Source organism: Cajanus cajan, chromosome 1, assembly GCF_000230855.2.
Source record: "Cajanus cajan strain Asha chromosome 1, NIPB_CcT2T_4, whole genome shotgun sequence".
Taxonomy (NCBI): Eukaryota; Viridiplantae; Streptophyta; class Magnoliopsida; order Fabales; family Fabaceae; genus Cajanus; species Cajanus cajan.
This window is the reverse complement of record NC_138517.1, coordinates 4,442,366-4,469,480: the sequence shown is the minus strand read 5'-3', so window position 1 is coordinate 4,469,480 and position 27,115 is coordinate 4,442,366. Positions and strand designations below refer to the sequence as shown.

Genomic DNA, 27,115 nt, shown 5'->3' with positions numbered 1-27,115 from the left:
ATACAACAATTAGATTCTAGTAGTGAATTTCCATATATTCTTTCTGAACTTTATAGGATCAATCTCTTATTATATTGTTTTTATTTGTCTTTAGGGACATTATTTGAAACATCTTATTATACCTTGCCAAAGGGTATTTCCTGTTTGCCCACCATCATTAGTGACTCCGTCGATCAAAGTTGTCTTGCTGTAACTTTTCACTAATTATTTGCTTTTAATAACCCCTCTTAATATAACCTACCATAAAAAAATCTATAATCCTGTTAATGTTATATTATCATATTTAAACTTGTATTATTATTTTTCTTTTCTTTTGGAGATTATCTTGTTTCTTAGTTTCATGTCGTTTTACTTTTGAAGGAGAAAATTTGAGAATTTCCAAATGTCAATGACAGTGCAAGGTCTAGAATTACTCGATTATGGCTTTGTATACTATACAATATTCAACCTGTCCTAATTCTAAATATCTTATGCTTGGTCGGGTTTTTTTATGCATAAATGTGTCTAGAGTCCCCACAAGCTGTAAAATACAACTGTGTCAAAACTCAAAGCCTGCAAGTGTTTTGACCCTTCTGAATGTTATCCGTGAATTTTCAGTTTTTCTACTTCCGAAGTACGTAAGAATGCAGGCTATGCTCTGTAGTGTACATTAATGGTATGAGAATTGAAGTGTAAAATCTTACTATATTCTAAGAATTATCTCTCTGAAAAATCCCCCAACACTTTTGATTTTCTAGTTCTCTTTTCTCTCTCTCTCTCTTTGTCACAACTAGTTCTTTTAGGAGGCTTTGAGCTCCGAGCCGTTGGAAGACTAGCACGCTTTGCAGTCTAAAGCTGCTAAGGAAAACATTAGCAAAGCAAAAGACTTCATTCTCTTTCTCGTAATGAAACTTTTCTTTCATCAACCAGAGCTAGTGGTTATGTCATGTGAAACCCTTTACTGCATATTCAATAAAAACAAAGGGGGACACCTTTATTGCATATTGGATCAAGGTGTCAATTTTAACAGTAAATAATACACTTTTTTCCTCCGTTACTTACCGTTTCTTTTTTAAGGGTATTCAATAGGTTGAGGTTCAAGGTTATTGCTTTTTAATTCACTGAATGACTTCTTGTTGCGGATTGGGGCTTAACACGTAAGCACATATGTCTTTACATGAGTGAGATATTCTCAGTTTTAGGTTCAAGTCTTCACAGTTTTATTTTTGGATATCACCTAAAAAGTTTCTCTGTTACTAGAGACAATTATGTGTATATAAATTCATGTTCATCTTCTTATTTGAACAATGTGAGACTTTACTTGCATCCCAACATGACTCTGATTGTGAGTTTGGTTTCACCGTACTTAATTCGCATAAGAAAACGCAAAAATAAGAAGTAATAGTTTTTTACTTCTGCGTCAAATCTTTTAAACCGTAAATCAGTTACGTGAATGCAGACGCGCACTGAGTTGGTAAGTAACACAAACCAAATCTTTTAAAACATAGATGGGTTACGTGAATGCAGACGCGCATTGAGTTGGTAAGTAACACAAACCATAACAGCATTAATCTAGAGTTCTTAACCGAATCTGATTCGTATGAAGAGTAATATGTCGATCATAATTTTGGGGCTAAACTCGATAATCACACACCATTGAAAACTGCACCTATTATAACAAAAATTGCTTAATTACACTTTTTGTTACCTATGTTTCACAATTTATGAATTTTGGCACGACTTTCCAATATTTTTTTTCTTTCACATTGTCACATCTTTAATTATTTGTGTATTGCTATTAGTTAACCGTTAATGCAACATTTTAATTATTGATTGTACTAGTAAACACCCTTTTGGTCGGATCCTAGGCCGAGGAAAGCACCTAAATCGACGAAATCTCCACTTAAATCACCTCTTCGGCTGTGACCTTGACCGAATACCCTTTCGACCTTAAAGATAGCCGAATACCTTTCTTGACAGAAAAGGGGAACAAGCATCCCAAAACGGCAAAAGAGTATCAAGAGGAAAGGCTCAAACCACCCCCTCGGCTTACACCATGACCGAATACCCATTCGACCTTAAGCTTGGTCGAACCACCCATTCAGCCTTAAGCTTGGCCGAACCCCCCTTCGGCTGTAAGCTTGGCCAAACCCTCCGATTGGAACTCATTTGACCTCAAGCTTAGTTGGACCCCCTCGGCTTTACATTTGGCCGAACACCCCCTCGGTCATGAGCACGACCGAATACCTTTTTGGCTTACAGCTTGACCGAAGACTTAGAAGTCAACTGATGGGAAACACATGACAAGATTAAGGTATCCATTATACAATAATCATCGCAGCTAATTAAGAGAGATCAAGGTTAACCGAGGTATTACCCATCTCCCAAGACAGAAGGCCCACCAGGCCCAAACACGTCACTATAAATACGCAGGTGATGAGACATAAATGAGGTACGCTTTATCCGGTATAAAAGTATTTATTGCTCTATACCGAACAATTACTTGATCGTCGGAGTGCCTTTGCAAGTACCCTCCCACCTCTTGGGAGCAGTATTCGGTCGGCACAGAAGACTTAGAAGACTGTTAAGAAGGAATGACAAGAGGAGTGTTCCTACGCAGGAACATTGATGTAACACATTAACTCATGAGGTAATATATTATATTATGTCATAATATTTCTATATCACATTAATTCATGTCAGTAATCATCATGTTAACAAATCGTGTTAGACAATTAATTAATTAGATGATAAAATGTGCAAAATTTTGAAAGTTAAATAATAAAATGTGTAAATTTAAAATTGAGCAGAAAATTAAGCGAGACATGCTGAAATTGGTCTTCTGTTTTCATAAATTGCTACCGATAGATATTCTTTTCATACAGTTTGGATACTTAATTCTTTTGATATAACATCTAGAGATGGAGCCTTGCATGCATTTAGTAAGGACTAGATTCAAGAACCTGTGAACAATACTACTGTGAGCTCAAGATATCAGGATATCAAACTCTGTGATGAAAAAGATAAATCATGAATATGCCATGATGGACACAGCTAGCTTAGAGGCAAAAAAAAATCTCACAACTTTTCATATGTTCTAGTAAGTTTGACATGAGAATCACAAGAAGCAAAGTGTTACATGGTTATATCTCCAGTTTTAGGAAGGTTTAGAATATCAAGATTAGAAGAAATATTTCTTAGTCCTTGTGTATTTTTACATAAAAATTCCAATATTTAGAGGATGGAAGCAACCGTAATTGCTTGATTTCAGAATTGAGAGGGAAGATGGAAAAAAATAACTGACAATTCCAGGAGTCCTAGCTCTCCTTTCTGACCTACACTCCAAATTCAATCTAAATCATTATTTTCCCTCCTATTTATACCCTCTGACTTCTCCCTCTCTTCTAATTCTGTAAGGATCACTAAATAACTGTTAATACACCTGTTAACAACTTCAACTGACTCTAGTGCGAGCATACAGAAACCAACCAAAGTTATATTCCCTTGTGCTTGCTATTATTCCTCCTGGCACAATCTTTTTAATCTTTTGTTTGTACCCTTTTACTACCAACCTTGCTTTAAGGCGATCAATTTCTCCACTGGACTTGTACTTAGTTTTGTACACCCACTTTACTCCAATTGGCTTTTTGTCTGCTGGTAAGTCTGTCAGCTCCCATGTTTGATTCTTCTCAATGGCATGAATTTCTTCATCCATTGCTTTTCTCCAATATTGATTATTTGAAGCTTCTTCAAAAGTTACAGGCTCACAATCTGCAAATAAGGCAAAATTGATAATTTCTTCATCAGATGGGTCATTATTGATATCAGTGGGACATAATTTTTATCAAATACACTCATATACACACAGCAGAAACAAGAGAAATGGAAGAGGAAATTTTTCACTCAACTTACATACACTAACAACGTACAACATATGGCCTTTTATAGGCAAATGTTACAACACACAAAATAATAAAATATTATATTTAAGAAACTTAACGTATGCAAATTTGAGATGATGCAGCCTTCAGAGCCAGAGAGTCCGGTGATAGTGTGAGAAAAAAAAAAAATATTTGTGTGAGGAACAAGAGAGTTCTCACTTTATCAAAATTTTCAGAGTCTATTTGAGAAAGAGATATGGCCACCAACTACAATATTGTTTGGTCCGGTCCCAAATTAGATGGAAAACTGGATTACAATTATTGGGCATTATTGATGTCCACCCATTTGAAAGCTCATAATATTTGGAGCTTTATTGAACCAGGCTTACAACAAGGAGCAGATGATGCAACTAAAAGGAAGGACCAGTTGGCGCTATCACAAATTCACCAAGGTGTAGATTATTCAATTTTTGGCAAAATAGCAAATGCCAAAACAGCCAAAGAAGCGTGGGATATTTTGAAGCTATCATACAAAGGAGTAGAGAAAGCTCAAAAATCCAAGTTGCAATCTTTGCGACGGGAATATGAAAAATATGAAATGTCGAATTCTGAATCCGTGGAACAATATTTTTCACGAGTTACAGATCTCGTCAACAAAATGAGAGTATATGGAGAAGATATTCCTGAAAGCAAGGTGGTGGAGAAAATTCTACGCACCATGCCGATGAAGTTTGATCATGTGGTGACTACAATAATTGAGTCCCACGACATAGAAATCATGACAGTTGCAGAATTGCAAGGTAGCATTGAAAGCCATGTGAGCAGAATCTTGGAGAAAATTGAGAAAATAAATGAAGAAGCATTGAAAAGCCAGGTGAATTTTACCAACATAGCAGAACCCAGCCGAAGTGAAGACAGTAGAGGTCGTGAAGGAGGAAATATAAATTTCAAAGGAAGAGGTCGTGGTAGTTTCAGAGGAAGAGGTCGTTGTAATTTTAATCAACAATGGAGAGACAACAATTTCAGGCCACTTAATCAAGGAAGAGGTGGACACAATTTCAGATCTTCCAACCGTGGAAGAGGAAGAGGCAGCTTCACTAACCAGGAGAGGACAAATTTCAATTGCTACCACTGTGGAAAATTCGGGCACAGAGCTGCAGATTGTAGATTCAAATAACAAGCAAATATAGCAGAAAATCAATATAAGCATACTGGTGAGAGTTCTGATAGTCCACAAACCTTACTTCTAGTAGCAAATAATTTTTCAGGCGATGGAGATATTTGGTACCTAGATACTGGCTGCAGCAACCACATGTGTGGGAAAAAGGAGTTATTTTTCTCACTAGATGAAACGGTAAAATCTACTGTGAAATTCGGAAATAATTCTAACATTCCGATTTTGGGAAAAGGTCGAGTTGCAATTAAATTGAAGGATGGTTCTCAAAATTTCATCTCTGATGTTTTCTATGCTCCTGGTCTTCATCATAACCTGTTGAGTATGGGACAACTATCAGAGAAAGGTTACAACATGCAGATTCATCATGGATACTGCACGTTGATAGACAAAAGTGGAAGATTTATAGCTAAGGTAAAAATGACCCCGAATCGCTTATTTCCTTTGAAGATTTGTCATGAAAAGTTTTCTTGTTTGAGTTCTATTATTCCCAATGATGATTGGTTGTGGCATATGCGCTTTGGACACTTTCACTTCTCTGGATTAAATTATTTGTCAAGAAAAGAATATGTTTCTGGCTTGCCTATTGTGAATATTCCTAATGGAGTTTGTGAGACGTGTGAGATTGGAAAGAAGCATAGAGAATCATTCCCAACCGGAGTATCTTGGAGGGCAAAGAAGCTATTAGAGATAGTTCATTCAGATTTATGCATGGTTGAAATACCAACACATGGCGGTAGCAGGTATTTCATTACTTTTATTGATGACTTTAGTAGAAAAGCTTGGGTGTATTTTTTGAAACAGAAATCAGAAGCTTGTGATGCCTTTAAGTCATTTAAGGCATTTGTGGAGAAACAAAGTGGCTGTAAGATTAAAGCATTAAGGACAGATAGAGGCCAAGAATATCTTGCCTGTGCAAATTTCTTTGACCACCATGGAATTCAGCATCAAATGACAACTAGATACACTCCTCAACAAAATGGAGTAGAAGAAAGGAAGAACAGAACAATCATGGATATGGTGAGATGCATGCTAAAGGCAAAACAAATGCCTAGAGAATTCTGGGCAGAAGCAGTTTCTACTGCTGTGTATATTTTGAACAGGTGTCCAACAAAGAGTGTTTGTGATAAAACACCAGAAGAAGCTTGGAGTGGAAGGAAGCCCTCAATCCGGCATCTCAAAATTTTTGGGTGTATAGCATATGCTCATGTACCAGATCAACTCAGAAAGAAGCTAGATGACAAAGGAGAGAAGTGCATCTTTATTGGTTACAGCACCAACTCAAAGGCATATAAGCTTTACAATCCAGTGACAAAGAAGGTTATCATCAGCAGAGATGTGACCTTTGATGAAGAAGGAATGTGGGATTGGTCTTTCAAAGCACAAAAGGAGCCTGTAATAAATCCAGAAAACTATGAAGAGGAGAATGGACATGTAAATCCAACACCTGATGAACCAGAAACATCAAGCAGACCACAAAGGCAAAGGAGATTACCAGCCAGATTGGAGGATTATGTTGTGGGTAATGATAATGACCCATCTGATGAAGAAATTATCAATTTTGCCTTATTTGCAGATTGTGAGCCTGTAACTTTTGAAGAAGCTTCAAATAATCAATATTGGAGAAAAGCAATGGATGAAGAAATTCATGCCATTGAGAAGAATCAAACATGGGAGCTGACAGACTTACCAGCAGACAAAAAGCCAATTGGAGTAAAGTGGGTGTACAAAACTAAGTACAAGTCCAGTGGAGAAATTGATCGCCTTAAAGCAAGGTTGGTAGTAAAAGGGTACAAACAAAAGCCAGGTATTGATTATTTTGAGGTATTTGCTCCTGTAGCGAGATTAGATACAATTCGTATGCTTATCTCTCTATCAGCTCAAAATAATTGGAAAATTCATCAAATGGATGTTAAATCTGCTTTTCTGAATGGCACTTTGGAAGAAGAAGTATATGTTGAGCAGCCTGCAGGATATGAAGTTAAAGGAAAAGATGATAAAGTCTATAGATTGAAGAAGGCATTGTATGGTCTGAAACAGGCACCCAGGGCGTGGTATAAGAAGATTGATTCTTACTTTGTGAATAATGGTTTTCAGAAATGCCCGTTTGAACACACTTTGTATATCAAATCTGTTGATCTTGACAATATCCTTATTGTGTGCCTCTATGTTGATGATCTAATTTTTACTGGAAATAATCCAAAGATGTTTGCAAAATTCAGGGAGGCTATGGCTAAATGTTTTGAAATGACGGATTTGGGCCTAATGTCCTATTTTTTAGGCATCGAGGTTGATCAGCGAGATGATGGAATTTTCATTTCTCAAAAGAAATTCGCAGGTGATATTTTAAAGAAGTTCAAGATGGAGAATTCAAAGCCAATCTCAACACCTGTTGAAGAAAAGTTGAAGCTGACCAGTGACATTGGAGGCAAGAAAGTCAATCCAACTCTCTATAAAAGTTTGATTGGAAGCCTTAGATATTTAACTGCAACCAAGCCAGATATTGTCTATGGAGTTGGACTACTCAGTAGATTCATGGAAAAGCCTCGAGATTCTCATTGGCAGGCAGCTAAAAGAATTCTCAGATACATCAAAGGTACTCTGACAGAAGGAATTTTCTATGATAAAAACATTGATGTGAATCTTGTTGGATATACGGATAGTGATTGGGCAGGAGATATAGAGACAAGAAAGAGCACGTCAGGATATGCATTCAATCTTGGAAGTGGTACAATATCATGGTCATCAAAGAAGCAACAAGTGGTGGCACTCTCAACTGCCGAAGCAGAATATATAGCAGCAGCAAGTTGTGCAACCCAAGCTGTGTGGCTGAGAAGAATGCTTGAAGTAATGTATCAAAAGCAAAATACTCCCACAATGATATTTTGTGATAACAAGTCAGCAATTGCATTATGCAAAAATCCAGTATTTCATGGAAGATCCAAGCACATAGATATTCGGTTTCATAAAATCCGAGAACTGGTAGCTGAGAAAGAAGTAACAATTGAATATTGTTCAACTGAAGAACAAGTTGCAGATATTTTCACGAAGCCGTTAAAAGTTGAGTTATTCTGCAAGTTAAAAAGAATGCTTGGAATGATACAAGCTTGATTTAAGGGAGGCAATGTCAGAAAACTAAATCAAGCTACAGTAAGCTACAGTAACTTGGAATTCAAAATTGTAGGCTACCGACAATCTCTTAAATTGATGAATAGTACGTTACTTGAAAGTCAAAATTGGCTGCACCGTTTCAAAGTGAAATTTGGAATTCTATAATTGCTGCATGGTTCAAATTGAATTCCACGAAGGCTGCATCATCTCAAATTTGCATACGTTAAGTTTCTTAAATATAATATTTTATTATTTTGTGTGTTGTAACATTTGCCTATAAAAGGCCATATGTTGTACGTTGTTAGTGTATGTAAGTTGAGTGAAAAATTTCCTCTTCCATTTCTCTTGTTTCTACTGTGTGTATATGAGTGTATTTGATAAAAATTATGTCCCACTGATATCAATTTGGTTGGAAGGAATTGTACAAAGTGAGTCAACCTGAATATCAAGCAAGGTTGATTAACAACAGCAAATTAGAGTTCATCAGAGAGAGTTGCATTGATGATTCCAAGAAAAGATGTCCTACCACTCTCGACAATGTAGATAGAAATAAACCCAAGAGATAGAGAACGGAATTTAAAAGCTTTTGCAGCAGTATAAAATAGTACTCACATATGAAGATGTTGATAGTCGGGAATAAAACTGACACAAACAATCTTATATATATATATATATATATTATGAAATTATAAGCACACAAATGAAAAGGAACAAAATTTTCAGACTTTGGCAAAGTTGGCTTATGCCCAGAGTCCATTAAAATTGGATGGTTTCCAATAATATATGATTTTGAAATGATTAGCCTTCTTTTCTGGAGTTGTTTTGGTTACCTAATGCAGATAATCCAGGAGAAATTAAAGTTGCCAAATTAACTAACTGCCTTCACTTGGACACGCAAATAGAGGTCTTGGCATTCTTGGGGACATAGCATCGGAATCATGTTTTGCATTCTTCACTTCCTTAACTAAGCAATAGTCATCCATTAATGTATTATGTATTATAGCATCATCACGACTAACATTTTTTTGGCTTCTTTCGCCTCTCCTTCTTTATATAATGCATCAACCAATATAGTATAGGTGTACATGACAAGAAGTTTGGCCAATCGCCCTTCAATCTTTTTCAACAATTGGATGACAGCTCTTATAAATATTTGTTTTTTCAATTTAATGTACAAAACTAATAAAAAAATTCAAATGAATTTATATTGAAATATTTTTATATTTATTTATAGTAATATTATATCTATAACTATACTAAAAATGATATCTTTCTTAGCATGAAAATCATAACTTGGCATCAGAAGTTAGCACGAGTGACATGGAAAATTTAGCAGCAAAACTTGAAGAACAAATGGCTGATATCTTTCCTTGCTGGTTTGAGGGATGACTAAAGGATTAGTAGGAGAAAACTCGATAGAAACAAACAGCGGTAATTGGGGACATAGCATAGGTTCAAAAAATATAAACAAATCACAGTTTGGGAGACCATGGTTCCATGATATTTCGAAATAGAATTTCCCATTTATGATGACATTGAAGCTCACTTAGGATGAATATAACGTTGTGACAAGTTTTTACAAATCAATGAACCAAAAAAAATTGGTGTGCCAATCAACACTTGGTCACAGGGATTTTTTGACATCAAGTCAGGTTAAACTAATTCATCTCCTTTGTAATATGATCATAAAGACAACCATATCAGTTGGAATCTTCTTTTATAATCAAGAGACGGGATCATGTTGATACTTAAATGTCATTCTTAAATCTCATCCTTAAGCATGTGTAAGTGTATTGCCCGTATATAAAAGTGAAAAAATTACAAGCACAAGTTGTTGAACCAATTTAAAAAAATTATAAACCTAAAGACAAAGGGAAGTTATCAGAATAACTTCCATAGAAGGATGTTGAAGTGAAAGGATAAGAGCATATGACACAACAGTAAATGATGATATGGAAAGAAATGAAGTATCCAAACTGTATGGAAAGAATATCAGTATCTAAATCAGAAAACATAGGGTCAAATTAAAGCATGAAACTGATGAAAGGCCAAGCAGACTAAAAGAGAAAAAAACAGTAATGTTCAAATCTGATTCATACTCTAATAAGGTCATGGATGAGATATTAGCTCATTCTCTCTGGTGGTCTGTGGTCAAAGATCATCAACTACTTCAGCCTCAATGACGTAAACCTCTCAAAGTTTCAGCAAGTTAAAAGGAGAATGGCCTGAAGCAGATGATGAGCAAAGCTTCATAGAGACAACAACATTCTCCACCAACTCTACGCATGCATGATTTCAAGACTCAAAAATTGTGAGCCCGAGTGAGTCCAAAACAGATTTGAGAATGCTTTAGCATAGAGGTTAGTGGAAAAGATGATACCATCAATAGGAGGGTAAATTGGTTCTTTATAATTTCAGAATAATGCTAAAGCAATTTGTCATGTCAATCTAAGATTCTAAGACAATATAAGAACCTTCATCTGCTTCTGTCCAAAATAAGGACAGCTTGATATACAAAACAGATAAGCCCTTCAACTATAGAAAGCTAACTACTATCACCTATAATTAAACTATAAAATATAATGTGACTTGTGTGAGCCTTCTAAAGAATCTCATTCCTTGTATCACTTTTCTTCAATATAACACATTCCTTAAACATTACTGTTGGGATACAAACAAGTCCTACATCGATAAAATAAGACAATAAATAATAACTTATATAATACAAAACATACTTCAATGACAGAGAGACCTTTTGGGTGATGACCAAGAGCAAAACCGTGAGAGCTTAGGTCCAAAGCAGACAAATATCATAAAATAATCCCAACAATTACCACCGAAAATAGCCATAGTCTATTAGTCTTTGAAAGACCTTAATTAAGCCTAAGACAACTCGGGTTTTGGAAACAAAAAATGCTGATTTCAACTTGTTGATTCCTGTAAAGGCCAAGAAGTATGCAGGGTGAAAATAAAACAGTTCTACACTCATTACCTTAAGGTAAATGGAATAAACTATAACTCTATAAGAGATAAAGAGTTCCAAATAATTATGTCAGTTTCAGCATGGTCTGTGATCTGAAACACAAACAATGAGCAGAGAATTAAAAATTTTAAGATATAGATGAAGCAGATCAACAGTACATTCGGAATAAAAAGAGAATACTTCGTAGTTGTGTCAAATCAGAAAATAATACACCATTATTATCTTCACAATGTCAAGATGAAACTAACAATATAAGAATATAATAAAAATGAAAGTGGTAGTGATCCCTTAACATAGTCCATCTTTTTTTTTTATAATATATATATATATATTCAATTATTAAAAGGAAAAAATATTGGCTTGTCCTCATCAAAATTCAAAATAACTTAATGTGATACTAGTACTTACAATAGGCCTCTAGCAATCATTTTATAAAGAAGTTTCTCTGCTTTATCATTCTCATCTACTTCAAAGCAAGCACAAACCATTATTTCAAAAGTTATAGCATCTGGGATGCAACCATTGTCCTCCATTATTGACTGCGATGTCAATGCTTCATCAAGCAAGCCATCTTTACATAGTCCATGGATCATAACATTGTATGTGCAGACATTTAGACGATAGCCTTTAACCAGAAGATCTTGAAAAATCTCTCGTGCATTCTAGAGTCTTCCCCCTTTATACATTTCATCAATAAGTACCGTATATGTTTACAGATCTGGCTTAATTCTTTGTTCTCTTATTTTGTTGAACAATGCAATTGTCAAGATGTTTGATTTTGCATAAAGCGTCTAATAAGCAAGTGTAGGTGATTACATTTGCTCGTTGACCTCTATCGTGCATCTCATCAATGAGATCCAAAACAAAGGAGATTCTTCCAAATTTGCACAAACCATCAACAAGAGAATTGTAAGTCACTATATCAGGAACTATATTTTTCTGATACATTTCCTTAAAGAGATTTGTGGCCTCATCCATCATTTTACTCTTACAAAATTTATTAATCATGATATTATAGCTGCAAACATTAGGAGTTACTCCCATTTGGGCCATAGCGCAATACATGTCTTGCGTTCTTTAACCAAAAAATACCCATCCATTAAAGTATTATAAGTAACCACATCAGGTTTCCAACATGTTTTCATCATCACAGCTAATACATTCTTGGCTTTTTTCACCTTTCCTTCTTTACATAATGCATCAACCAACATATTATAGGTACAAATATTTGGTTAGATATTTTTCAATACAATTTCATTTAAAAAATCAATTGCTTTGTTCAATTGACCCACATGCAAAAACCACAAATCAGAGTATTATAAATTTATAAGTAACAATGTCAGGAAAAATTCCCTTTATAACCATTTCACAGTATATAAATAGTAAGCCTCACAAGTTTATCGTTACAGAGACCGTCAATGATTGTGCTGTACGTTACCACATCAGGCTGAATCAGTCGCCCTTCAATCTTTCTGGGAACCTACTAACTAGATGCTTGCTCTTGTTTCTCCTATTTTGCATACCCCATTGATCATTGATCAAAGTCCCATAACTAACTTGGTCCAGATGAAATGCTTTCCTGACCTCCCCTTTAAGACCCCAACCTTTGATGAGTGTATTCAAGGTTATGGTATTTGGCTCATAACCGAATTTGAGAATCTTGGCCAATACAGAAAAAGCGAAATTCATGTGACCCAAGTGGCAGAAACAGTGAATGAGGATGTTGAAAGTGAAAAGGGAAATCTTAGAATGTGAGTTATGGATTTAATTCAATCTTATAAAATCGGTTAGGTGATCATTGTCCCCCATTTATATATTCTTTAAGGCTTGGTATGTTGTGAGTTATAGATTTAACTTAACCTTACAAAACTGACTAGGTGAAGATTGTCTCCACCTATATACTCTTTAAGGCTCGGCTATGTGAATAAATGTTGGGCAACCCTTTTTAAGAGTTGATTTATATAGCTTTGATATCATCTTAAAATGTGGTTTATGAGCCTAACTTATTCCTATTAAATCAGCTTGTAAAGTGAAAATTATCCCTCATTTATATACTCTTTAATTAACTTATCTTTTATCAATATGAGATTTGGAATTTTCCCAATAAGAAATAGCAGTTGGGTAGTGTTTCATCTTGGCAAAGGATCCTAAGATCTTGTGGAATTGGATGATGGGTGGGGTGTGACGCATTCGGAGCATGCGATTGAATTGGAAAACAACATCGCCAACATTCTCAACTAATGGTAATGGGGTTGAGAGTGGGAGTGGAGTGTAGAGGAAAGAAAAGGAGGAAAGTTGGGAATGAAATTGAAAGAGAGACAAAAAACCTTAATCTTATTGAGAAAGACATTGTTGTATTCATGCTCAATTGAATGTGTGGATGTGTTTTTGTTTTTCGTGTTTAATTGATTTGCTTTGATGTTTATTTTATTTAAATTATTTAAAATTACTAAAAAGACCTTTTTAAAGAAGTTATTTGTGTGACACCCTTATTACTCCTAACACATATATAAATAAATCTTGTAAATAAATTAAAGAATAAAATATTCAACGTTCGTAAAAGGGTTCACATAAAACCTTCATAAATAACCAAAATAATTAAAAATGAAATTTAGAAAACTTGAGAATTTACAAATTGTTTTCAAAAGAGAAGTTATAACTCTAAATACATATAAAAATTTATCCTAGAATTCTTTGCCCCGATGTCACAATATCAGAGCACACCCACAACTCAACGGTTGACATTCTAGATGTCACTCAAAGCTGGATCTTCCTCACCTAAAATATCCACAAATTATACGGTGAGAAAAGAAAACATTTATATATAAAGCACACAAGGAAATCCACAACATCATTTCATCATAACTTGGAATGTTATTTACAAGCATTTCTATAAATATATCATCATTCTATCAATCATTCATCTTCACATCTCTATTCACAATTACACCAATCCATCACAATCCACACAAATCTTACAATTAACACTATGTCAAGGCCACGCCACATCTGACACAAGTGATACGGGTTAATTGCCTCACTCATCCCACACCATGCCAGGGGCATGCTCGTCCTTGTAGCATCACTTACCCAATGTTCGTCTCATCCCTGGTCATTAGTGTGAGGAACCATAGTCACATTACAATCCACACAAGTCTTGTAATTAACCCTATGTCAGGGCTGCCATATTTGACATAAGTGATGCGTGTTAATTGTCTCACACATCCCACACTATTGCAGGGACACGCTCGTCCTTGAAGCATCACTACTCAAGGTTCGTCTCATCCTTGGTCATTTGTGTGAGGAACCACAATCACAATCATAATCATATCCACACAACATCTCATCTCATATCTCAATTCCATATTACATACACAATTCCATATCACATACACAACAAATAAGTCCAACAAAATAAGGGTTTACACACCCCTCAAGCAATTCACATCTAGATCATCAATTCTTATCAATTAACATAACAATAACATTCATAAATTAATAAAATAATCAATTGAATTATTAATTTAATATAATTTTAACATAAATAGTAAAACTCCCAATTATTCCAAAACCTAACTCACAGACACTTTTCTACAGTTTCGTTCTCTCTCCCAAATCATCATTCTTACAAATTAAATATGTATTTCTAATCCTCAACAAATACAGAATCTAATGGTATCATTAATTCCTCAAACAGAAATAATCTAATTTTTCCAAAACCTAACTTACAGACACTTTTCTATAATTTCGTTCTCTCTCCCAGAGCATCATTTTTACAAATAAATCATATATTCGTAGTCCTAAATATATACAGAATCACATAAAACCAATAATTCTCTAAACAGAAATAATTATAAAATTTCTCATAATCCTAAGGGACTCTTCCTTTACCCAATTCCCTCATGTAACTCTACATACAAATAATTCCCTTTTCTCCCGTACCTGGATAAACAGTAGCTAAAACTAAAACATAGATCTCCTTGGTCTCCTCCTCTGAGTGTCTCTCGGTCTTCAGAGAGTGTAGAAGGAAAGAAGAGAACAAAGAAAAAAAGAAGAGAGAAGTGAAAAGTGTGCTTTTGGGAGTGCTAGAGTGCTCTATTTATAGGATCATATGTTTCCGGAATGGCCTATTCCAAATCCAGAACGGCCCGTTCTGGACCCTTAAAAGACGAGTAAAAATCACATCCAGAACGACCCGTTCTGAAACCAGAACGGCCCGTTCCAGTTGGGAATGGCCCGTTCCCAACTAAGAATCATAGCCAAATTAAATAGTTTGGAACAACCCGTTCCAATTTCAGAATAGCCCATTCCGGGCTACCAAATGTAGGTTTATTTAGTAATTTGGAACGACCCGTTCTGAGCTACTAAACCACCTTAATTGGGCTCTTTGCCCAGTGAAAATTGGGCTGTTACAATTTGGACTTAATACAACGGCTACCACTTGTCTTCCACTCTGGCAACGACGTACTTGCCGCAAACCCACTCATCAAGGATGACCATCTACTAACACAGTGCAATATATTGAACATATTTAAAGTTCTAGACATGTATTTTAGCCAAACTTGGTAGCTATGGAAAGATAGAAGAATTGTCTACAACTTTGATGAGAAATCATGGGCAAATAAGACCTCTATCATGGACAAATTATCTGTGCAAGATGGAAACGATGATTTGTTTATAACAACATGATGTTGCTGTAATGTTTTAGGAATGACTTGTGTTGTAGAGGTCCAAACAACATGAAATCAATACCTAATGATCAATGATATATTTATCTACAAGTTTCATGAAGACATCCTTATGACAACTTAAAAGAAGATTCAATTCAATCGAGGATTAGCCTAAGATACAATTTTATCCTAAGTTAGAAGATGAGCACCCTATGTTGATGATTCAAGGGAGTTCAAGTTGGGCATCTTCTTTCAAGGAATATGCCTTGAAGATCTTGTACAAAAGTCTCTCTATTGGAAACTTTACATCAAAAAGCTTCAGTTCAGACTTAGCTTCTCAGAAGACTAGTATTGAAGACCTTGCCCAAAATGTTGCAAAGAAGCATACTCAAAAGAAAGCACAAAAGCAAGCTCAAAAGAAACACTAGAAAGCTTCAATTCAAGCTTAGTTTCTCAAAAGCCTAACACTAATTAAAGACCTTGTTCAGAAGGTTGCTCAGAAGAATGCTCAAAAGGAAGCTCAAAAGGAAGCTATAAAAGTAGATTGCTTCTGAAAGATATGCTGATAGCACTAAAGCAAAAGTACAAGTTGATTTTAACATTGCCTAAAATTTAAGCTATCTCCAACAAATATATTTTAAGAGGTTATAAAAGGAAGACATTGTGTCCATTTTCAAGTGAGCAAAACTAAAAAGAAAAACCAACAATCAAAGTTGTAAAAAAAATAATAAAAAAATCCTTCCCTACCTAGATCTGATGTAAAGGTGTAGAAAAGAGATAAAAGATGTCAACTAGTTGGTTGAGTGAGCTCATAGCAAGTGATTGTGAGGATTGAAATCTCAATAGGTGTTGAGCAAGAAACTTAGTAGGTGACTAAGTCTAGAACACAAACAATAGATGGTTGTATTGTAGGAAGGAAATCCAGCAAGTGGCTGGTGGTGTAATCTTAACAAGTGTTGAGGGAGTAACTTAGTAGATGACTAAGGGTTCTATACAAACAACAGGTGGCTGGTTTGTATAGGGTAAATCCAGCAGGTATTCAGTGATGTAATCAGAATATTTGTTGCTAATTTAGTGAAAAATCTTTGTGTGTGAGAACTGGATGTAGCCTAGTTTAGGATGAACTAGTATAAAAACTCCATTCTCTCTAGCTTTATCTCTCTACTTGCTACAATTACTTTAATGCTTTATATATATTTACAACATAATTTGTTGTTCCTTTAAATTGCTCAAAAGAAAGATTCATGAGAAAACTAAGCTTTTGAACACTTAGAAGCAACAACTTCTAAGCAAGAGTTTTTATAAAGAACAAGTATTTTCCAAGGGAACATGTTTATTTAATGCTACTATATTCACTATCATGCTACTGCATAATCAGTTTTTCAAATAACTATGCTTGAAAAACATTTTTAGAAAAATACTTTAAACTCTAGCACTCAGAAACATTTGCTTCTAAAGCCGTCTTCAAAAGATATAACCAACACTAGAACTTAAAAGCAACAAATTTTGAGCAATAGATTCTTAAAAGAACTAATTTTTACATAGCATAATAATTCAACCCCCTTCTTGTATGCTAACACTCACTTCACTCTTGACAAAGCTTGCAATGAAGGTTATGATGGAAGAGCATGGGCTAAAGGCCCAACCACTAGAGCTATGGCCAGGAGGTTACTTGAAGATTTGACTGCTTCAGAGCTTAGTGGGCCCAATGGGCTTGGTGGGCCTAGGGTGCTTCTTACTTGGGCTTAATTGATTATACACCATGTTTAATTGTACTTTCTTAGTTTAGGAATCTATTTTCATGTTGGTCTTGTATTTTGACCATAGATTAGGGTTTAGGCTAGTTGGGCCTAGTTTTGGGTTTCATGGGCCTTTGGGCTTTTGGTACCCAATATTGGGCTCATTATTTTCCTTGTAATATTTCCTATTGATTGTATTCATTAGACCATTGTATTTTGGTCATTAGTTTAGGGTTTAAGGAGGTTTAATAGTTCATTTGAATTAGGACAAATTAGGTCAAATTTAGGATGAATTTAAGTTGCATTTAGGTCACACTTTTGGCACCACCTTTGTTGCACAAGTGTGACACCGAAATGCAACCCTAAATTCACTCTAAATTCAACCTAATCTATCATTTAGCTCTACATGACCGGTCATGAGCATGTGACACAAGGTTTGAATTCAAATTTGAATTTGAATTCAAATCTTGGCGCCAACATGTGACCAATCATGTGGCGCCAAGTGTTCTCCTCAAATTCGGATGCTATATGTTTCCCTCCTCTCATCTTTTGTACTCACTTTGAATATTGAATAGAAATTTGAGAGCCTTTGGCCGAGTTTCTCCCTTTCAAAGCCACCAAGATTACTCACCTCAAAACCTTAGGAAAATCACCTTCTTCCTCCTCTTTGAAGTGAGTAATCCATTGCTTCTTGAGCTTGGATACTTCCCTCCATAGCTTAGGAAACCTAGATCCGAGTTTCTATTGTCTTCAAGAGTTCTTCATCACGGTTTCTAATCTTCTTTGAAGAAGATCCTAGCATTGGCGGATTCAAGGAGGAGGCCTTACTTCACTTCTCCTAGTTTTCTCCATCAGGTTATCATGCTATTTTGTGTGATATAGATCCTGTCATGGCCTTGAAGTTAGTTCATAATAGTAGGAATGACTTTCATCCTTACTTTCCCCTAGTTATTACAATTAGGTAATTGTTGCAATTACCTTGGAGCATCACCTTATAAGTACACACTTCGTGAAGCTAATTCATGCGTCATTTGGCTTGCAAAATATGGTGCTAGTCATAATGTTTCTATCTTACATTATAACCATTGTCCACCTCAACTAACTTTTTTTATTGTTATTTGATACTATAGGGATATGTTACACTTGAGAATGTAATTTTTGTTTCTGGCTTGCTTTTTGAATTCCCACTCATAAAAAAAAGCCTTAAAAAGATAAATTCAGTAATTAAGACTTAAATTATAACTAGTATTTTAGCCTAGTGGTTGGGTGGGGAGGGGTTGGGTAGTTAGAAGCATGAAGACTTATGTTCAATCCTCATTGTGACCATCTTTGTAATCTTTCCTATCTTTACCAAAAAAATTATAACTAGTATTTTAATTTATGCAATGTATAGACTAAATGTTTGTATAACTAAAATTTAAAATAAATTATGCATATAAATAAATATTTTGTTTGAATATATAAATTATAAACTTAAATATATTTTTAATCCCCATAAAATAACTTAGTTTTGATTTGATCCTTGTTAAAAAATTGTTTTTTTTTCATCCTTAAAAAATTATAAAGATTATTTTTAGTTCTTGTAAAATATTTTATGCCATTGTAAAATGAGTAAATTTTATTTTTGATCCCTATAAAATATTTTTCTTTCATTTTCATTCCTTTAAAATTTAAAATCACTATTTTTTTTTATCTTTAACTATAATTTTAAGGTATATAAATAACATTTTTTAAATACTTAAATTTTCTTTTGGAGGTGTCGTATGCTACCTTTGTATCACTAACTATTGTACGTGAGTAACACCTAAGAAGGTCACTTAACCTTTCAATGTATAAAAAAGTAGCTAAAAGTAATTATATAATAATAGACATTAAAAAAATAGTTCTAAATTTTAAAAGGATGCAAAACAAATAAAGTTTTTTTTTTATAGGAATCAAAATAAAAAGTTTGTTCATTTTACAAGAATTAAAAACATATTTAAGCCTAAATTATATATAAAATTTGAATAAATAGATATTTTTAAATACACAAATTGTATTTTGGATTTATGATAATAATTTATATTGTAATACAAAACTATTATTTATTGATTATTTATTTTAAAATAATAAAATATAATTCATAAATAAGTATGATAAATAAAAATCAATTAGATATAAAGTCAAAGGAATATCTAAAAACTCTGACAAGATAATGTTTTGTATTTTATATATGGGATCGATTTGTATGATATTGGATTAATTATACCGTGGTCTTGGAGTTAGTTCATAATGAGTTAGTTCATAATAGTAGGGAACTTTCATTCTTACTTTTCCCTGATCATTGTGATTATGAAATTGTCACGATTATCTTAGAGTCACTTGTTGCACATATTTCGTGAAGAATTTATGTGTTAATTGACTTACAGAATGTGTCAATATGATGTTTCTATTGGAACCATTATCTACCTTAACTAACTTTGATGCTATTGGGATGTTACACTTGAGACCATAATTTTTGTTTCTTGCTTGTCTTTTGTAATTCCTACTCATACAAGAAACTTAAAAAAAGATAAATTTGATAATTAAGACTTAAATTATAATTAGTATTCTTCTTGTACAATGCACAAGTTAAATGTTTATTATATATAATTAAAATTTAAAATACACTATGTATATAAATAAATATTATATTTGAATATACAAATTATAAGCTTAAATAAGGTTATTATTTATTGATATTTATTTTAAAAATAATAAAATTTAATTTATAAATAATTATGATAAATAAAAATTAAATTAGGTATATATGAAGTTAAAAAAATTCCAAAAACTTTCTCGTTGAAGAAAAGCTCTTCAAAGCGTTATCACAAGATGGTAGTTCATGTTTAATATATAGAGGTTATTTAAAAATAATAAAATTTTTTAAAAAATGAATTAGATATAAAATTAAAAGAATCCTTAAAATTCATCTCGTCTAAGAAAAATCCTAAAAATGCTCTTGCGCAAGATAGTCGTTTGTATTTTATATATAGAGATTGATTAAGACTTATATTCACTTTTGTCACTTATAGTTTCATGATTGCACAATTTTGATATCCAAAAGCTTTTTATTGTAAATTTGGTCATTCTAATTTTTAAAACTTAACAATGTTGATCCACTTTTTAACATGTTATTCAAAATTAAACAAAAAATATAACGTGTTAAGTAAAGTTGCCTAGTAGTTACTTAGTCATATTTGCATTTATGTATAAAAACAACATTGTTTTTTTTATATTATATATACGTTACATTTTTTTTATTTTAATTAAGATATATAATTTATTAAAATATTTTTTAGAATTTTTTTTATCACTATTATTCTCCTACGTACCTAACTAACTATTTGATATATCATTCACAAACATGTTAAGTCTCTTTATTCCTATTAGTTAAGACCTCCCTTTGCTCCTACTAGCTAAAACGTGAGATCGAATTTGACTTCTCTCGTGTTTTATATATTTTCATGTGGCTTTACGTTGGGGATGAGGCAGGCAATCCGTAACTCCATTTGTTGGATTGAATGCTTATCATTAGGTCAAAAGCTATAACTGATAGTTAGGACATAATTCTTTCTACTTAAGTAGTAGTCCAAGTGTCATATATCTCAATTGTGACTCAACCCACCTACGCCTTCGTCACAGGACAATTGATACCACCTAGCAAGCAATCTCCCCCTCAGGAATTACTCCCATTGGAAATTAAACACACAACCTTAGCTTTGATACTAATTGTTAGATCAAACGCTTACCATTAGACCAAAAGCTATAGTTGATAGTTAAGACGCAACTCTTTCTACATAAATGTAGTAACCTAAGCGCCACATGTCTCAACTGACTTGAAAAGGTTAATGGTTGACTTTGGTCTTGCATGTGGTTGTGCCTTGCTCTAATCTAAACTTTTCGTTACAAAAAAATATCATTCCATACATATCATTATTTTAGTTTAATTTTAGAGGACATGTTAATGGGTGAACCAACATTACTTAGTTTTAAAAATTATGAAAACTAAATTTGCAATAAAAAATTTAGAAGATCATAATTAGACATTCGTGAAACTATAGACACCAAAAAGGAGTTTAAGCCTAGAACTAATTTGTTTAGAAATTAAAATGAAAAGAACCAAAATCCTAACCAATTTAATTATTATTTTTAACACGTATTCTTCTTCAAAGACAGTAAGGAAACATTTGATAGGAGATGAGTTTTTTCATATTTGGGAATCATGGTTCATGGAAATTACAAATTTTGAAAACCATAATTCTATAAATAACTAAAATGAGTTTGATTATTCAAGTTCATGGGAATATTTATACATTTTTTTGAGAATTAAAGTTTTTCACGATTAGTTACAATAGTATATTTAGTTACAATAGTATATTCTTAGATAAATAAATATTTTTTATAAAATATTTTTTTATTAAAATAATTTCATTAAATATATTTCTTTACTCAAATTTTATTACAAATATGAAATTCAACTTTTTTATGATCTAATTACTTTTTGAAGAAAATAAAAAATTAATTACATATATAAAAAAATTATATATATAATAATAATATTTGGATGTGATAAAACTTGAACTATTTAAAAAAAAAGTTGATACCTTATAGTTAAAATTATTTAAACATAGAATTCAACAAAAAAAATTAACAAAAAAAATACTACCATATAATTAAGAAGGATAAAATTATATTATTTTATTTAAAAAAAATTATCAAATACCATTAAAATATAGAAACAAAATAGACTTAAATAATATTATTAAAATTGACAAGGTCAAACAAGAAAGAAAAATAGAGATAGAAAATGGATGGAGAGAGAAGGAAGGAAAAAGGAAAGGGAAAGAGAAAGAGAGGGGGAGGGAGAAGGAGAGACACAAGAGAGAGAGGGAAAAAGAAGGAGAGGGAGAGTTGGGAAGGGGGGGGGGGGGAGCGAGAAAGAGAGGTTGAGAGATAAATAGAAGGAGAAAGAAAGAGAGGAAAAAAAATTGTAACATCCCATTTTTTTGAAATAAATTAATAAAAAAATTTATTAATTAATTGGGGGTAATGATATATGTTGAGAGATACTTTAAAATAACTAGTTATTTATTTGTTATTTTTGAAAGATATATCCTTAATTTAATTTTTTTTATATTTATCTTTTAAAAGATTTTCTAATTAATTAAGTAGGGATAATATATTTTGAAAGAATAAAGATAAGATATTAGTAGTATTTATCTTTTTAAATTAAAAAATGTGCAGTGAATTAGTTGGACTTTCATCAGTGAGCTATGTGTACGGGAAAGGGAGATGGATAATGTTTCTTTTAAATAGGTTAGTTGCTTAAGGGTTGTCTCACTTGTAATTTGACTATACAACTGTGATCCAAAGAGGGAACGAATTAGGGGGCAACTAGAGAGGAGCTCGAAGATTAGAATATTGAAGCTAGCATTGATCAAGGTAAGTGGGGAGTGAAAACTTCGCTTTAGGATATAGGATAAACGTTGGATAGTGTGATCAACCCCCAATCCTTAGGTTGTGCGTATGTCTATTGGAGGGGGATTAAATCCGATCCTTATATGAATATCACTTGTATGAATCTAGTAATTTGAAATATATGTGTATGCGACATTTGTATATATTGTGATAATAATGTAATTATGAATCTATGGGTTTCTGAGGGAGCCCTAAAGATGTGTCTAAACCCTTGAGTAGGAGTGAATTCAAAATATTGGTAATTGTATGAATAAAAATGTGGATTAATTAGGCCTTATATATCCTTTGAATGAATTAAAATCATAGAAACCATAGAAATCACATTTTTGTAAAATCGCGAATTACACAAATCATGTTTGATACCACGCTAGGCAATAACTTGGGCTCGTAGAACATGGGAAACACAAAATGCTTGCGGCCTCGATCACATCGAGCGAAGGCTTGGTTTCTTCAAGCATAGAAGCCCAAAATACTTACAACATTAATTGACGTCAGGCGAGAATATGGTCATGCTGGGTGTGAGAGCTTTATAGGTCCTCTGAATGTATCTCACCAAGTGTAGGGAGGCTAAGCGTGATTCCTTTCATAGGCTCGCGACCTTGCAGTTGCTGGAAACAAGGTGTGCCTCACTAACCATGACCTTGTGTCTAGACTTACTCCTTATCTGTGTGTATGTGCAAGTGATTTGTGTACATAAGTGATTGTAATAAGTGAAAGTGATAAGTGATGAATTGTGAAATGATAAAGTGATAAGTGACAAGGCATGATGTGTTAGGATTTATAAGCGACAAATGATTTCTTGTTGTGAATGCATTGAGTCTTGAATGTCATGCATCATGTACATAGTGTTTTGTGTTGAGTACAATGCAAAATACATCTCTAGGGAAGATCTCCTTGCATAAAAGCTTGGGGAATAGTCGTTTGGGATAGTTTGGTTTGAGAAGCTCAGTCTCTCCCATTGTGTACATGAGGCATATCTTACGCAACTCAACTATCCTAATGAGACCCTAGTTGTATATCGATCTAGTGAAAGTGTTGTGATGGTTTCACTTAACATGTATTCCTAGACTACTCAACTTTTAGATAAGGAAACATGTTTTTAGTGGTGCCACATAATTTAGGAGATTCTAGCCTTTGTATGATCATAACATATTATTTGTGTTTAAATTGTATTTGATTTTATATTATGATGGGATGAAATGTAAAATGAGTTGTGTGGTTTAAATTACTGTCCTATTATCTATATATAGGTTGAAAAGAGATATGATTATTTGTTATATATATATTATTTATGTGTGACTACTTGGCCTTATTCTACACTCGTAGTCAAAGTGAGATATGTTCTTACTCACCTATTTTCTTTTTGTGGTTGTTGCATATGTGTTTGCAGGAGAATTCCTTTTTGGAGGGGTCTAGTTGATTGAATGGATAACTTTGATACTTGTAATACCAAAATTTTTGGAATATGTTTTATGTTATATGTTTTAGGAATTATAGCTCATTTTATTTAAACGTAATCTCTTTAAATTTGTAATAGTTAAGTGTTTAGTTTTTGAATTTTGAATGTAATACTCTTTACCTTATTTGAAAGTATTCAAGTACAATATTTCCTTTTAATAATAATTACGTTTATTTAATTATACACACAGAATAAAGGACGTCAAAAAAAATACTTTAGAAAGATGAAACTCAATTATATACTTTATATTATAAAAAAAAAAGATATTATTGTCTTTTATATTAAAACTTTTCCTTTAAGTTGCAGAAGTTGTATTCCTAACCTTCTCACAAATATTTTTCCTGAAAAGTAAAATAAAAATGATTCTTTAGAAACAATATTTCTTGAGAATTATTTTATAAATTAATATTAAACATGAGAAATCAATATTTTCAATCTAATATTTTTAGGAAATTAAACACTTCTCTCTTAATAAGTGAACCAACATTATTTAATTTTAAAAATTATAGAAATTGAATTTGTGACACCTTTACTACCCCAACACATATATTGTAATAATAAAACTAACGAATAAATTTCTCAAGGTTGGTAAAAAGGTTCACATAAAAACCTTCACAAATGTTCTTCAATATCCAAAATAATTGAAAATAAAAATTAGAAAATAAAACATAAGAGTTTACAAAATTGTTTTCAAAATAATAAATACAACTCCAAATCTATATAAAAATCCATGTCCTAGAAATCCTTTGCCCCGATGTCACAATATTAGAGCATACCCATAATTTAATTGTTGGCATTCTAGATGCCACTCATAGCCGGATCTTCCTCACCTAAAACATCCACAAATTGTACGGTGAGAAAAGAAAACATCTATATGTAAAGCACACAAGGAAAAACCACAACATAATCTCATCATAACTCATTACTTAATGAAATATTCACAACCATTTCTAATTCTATCAATCATGCCTCATATTCACATCACAATTCACAATCATACCAATCCATCACAAATCTTGTTATTAACCCTATGCCGAGGTCACGCTTGTAGTATCTCTTGCCCAAGGTCGTGCCACCCTCGACATAAGCATGAGGAATCACCCATCTCATACTATGCCAATGTCACGCCTGTAGCATCTCTTGCCCAAGGTCGTGCCACCCCCGACATAAGTATTAATTGCCTCACACATCTCACCCTATGCCAAGGTCACGCTTGTAGCATCTCTTGCCCAAGGTCATGCCACCCCCGACATAAGCATGAGAAATCACACATCCTACACTATGCCAAGGTCACGCCTGTAGCATCTCTTGCCCAAGGTCATGCCACCCCCGACATAAGCATGAGGAATCACCCATCCCATACTATGCCAAGGTCACGCTTGTAGCATCTCTTGCCCAAGGTCGTGCCACCCCTGGTCATAGTGTGAGGAACCACAATCACAATCACAATCACAATCACAATCACATTCACATTCACATTCACATTCACATTTCATAACTCAATTCCACAACACATACACAAAATCCGTACAAAATAGTGATTCACGTACTCCTCAAGCAATTCACCATGAATTCTCATCTAGATTATCAATTTTACCATATAATATAACAATAACATTTATAAATTAATATAACACTCAATTGAATCACTAATTTAATCGAATATTAACTCAAATAGTAAAACCCCCAATTTTTCCCAAAACCTAACTCACAGGCACTCCCCAATTTTTCCCAAAACCTAATTCACAGACACTTTTCTACGATTTCGTTCTCTCTTCTAGAGCATCATTTTTACAAATTAATCATATATCCATAATCCTAAACACATACAGAATCTCATAATACCAATAATTCTCCAAAAAGAAATAATTATAAAATTACTCATAATCCTACGAGCTTCCTCTTCTATCCAATTCTCTCATGTAACTTTGCATACAAATAATCCCTTTTTCCCCCGTACCTCGATAAGTAATAGCTGAAATTAAAACAAAGATCTCCTTGGTCTCCTCCTCTAAGTGCCCCTCGATCTTTAAAGAGTGTAGAAGGAAAAAAAGAGAATGTAGAAGAGAGAAGTCAGAACTGAAAGAAATCAGAACTGAAAAGTGTCATTTTGGGAGTGCTAGAGCACTCTATTTATAGGCATCAAGCGTCGCCGGAACGACCCGTTTCAAATCTAGAACGACACGTTCTGGACTCTTCGTCATGTGTAAAATTTCACATCCAGAACGACCCATTCAGGGGTTGCAATTTAACCCACAACGGCCATTTCTGGAACGACCCGTTCTCATCTTTGGAACGACACGTTCCCAACTAGGATTATATGTCATTTTGGTAAATTGGAACACACCGTTCCAATTTGGGAACGCCTCGTTCCTAACTAAGATTTGTAGGCAATTTTAGTAGTTTTGAACGACCTGTTCCAGTTTTGGAACGGGCCTGTTCTAGGCTACTAAATCACCCTTATTGGACTTTGAACCTTCGTACAATCTGTGAAAATCAGGCTGTTACAGAATTTGCAATAAAAAATTTAGAAGTATAAAATCGTACATTCGTGAAATTGTAGAGACAAAAATAAATTTTTGCCTTTAATTAATGGGGAATGCTAATATACTCCCACCTA

At 33.5% G+C, this 27,115-nt stretch overlaps 1 pseudogene across 1 annotated transcript; it reads right to left on the bottom strand.

Moving 5' to 3' along the window:
• Positions 1–1,744: 1,744 nt before the first annotated feature.
• LOC145957024 (uncharacterized) lies at positions 1,745–15,342 on the bottom strand (annotated as a pseudogene). The gene is made up of 2 exons (XR_014433462.1): positions 10,245–15,342; positions 1,745–3,750 (listed from the first exon to the last, which is right to left on the bottom strand). The product of XR_014433462.1 is annotated as an uncharacterized LOC145957024 (transcript).
• Between the last annotated feature and the right edge of the window lie 11,773 nt (positions 15,343–27,115).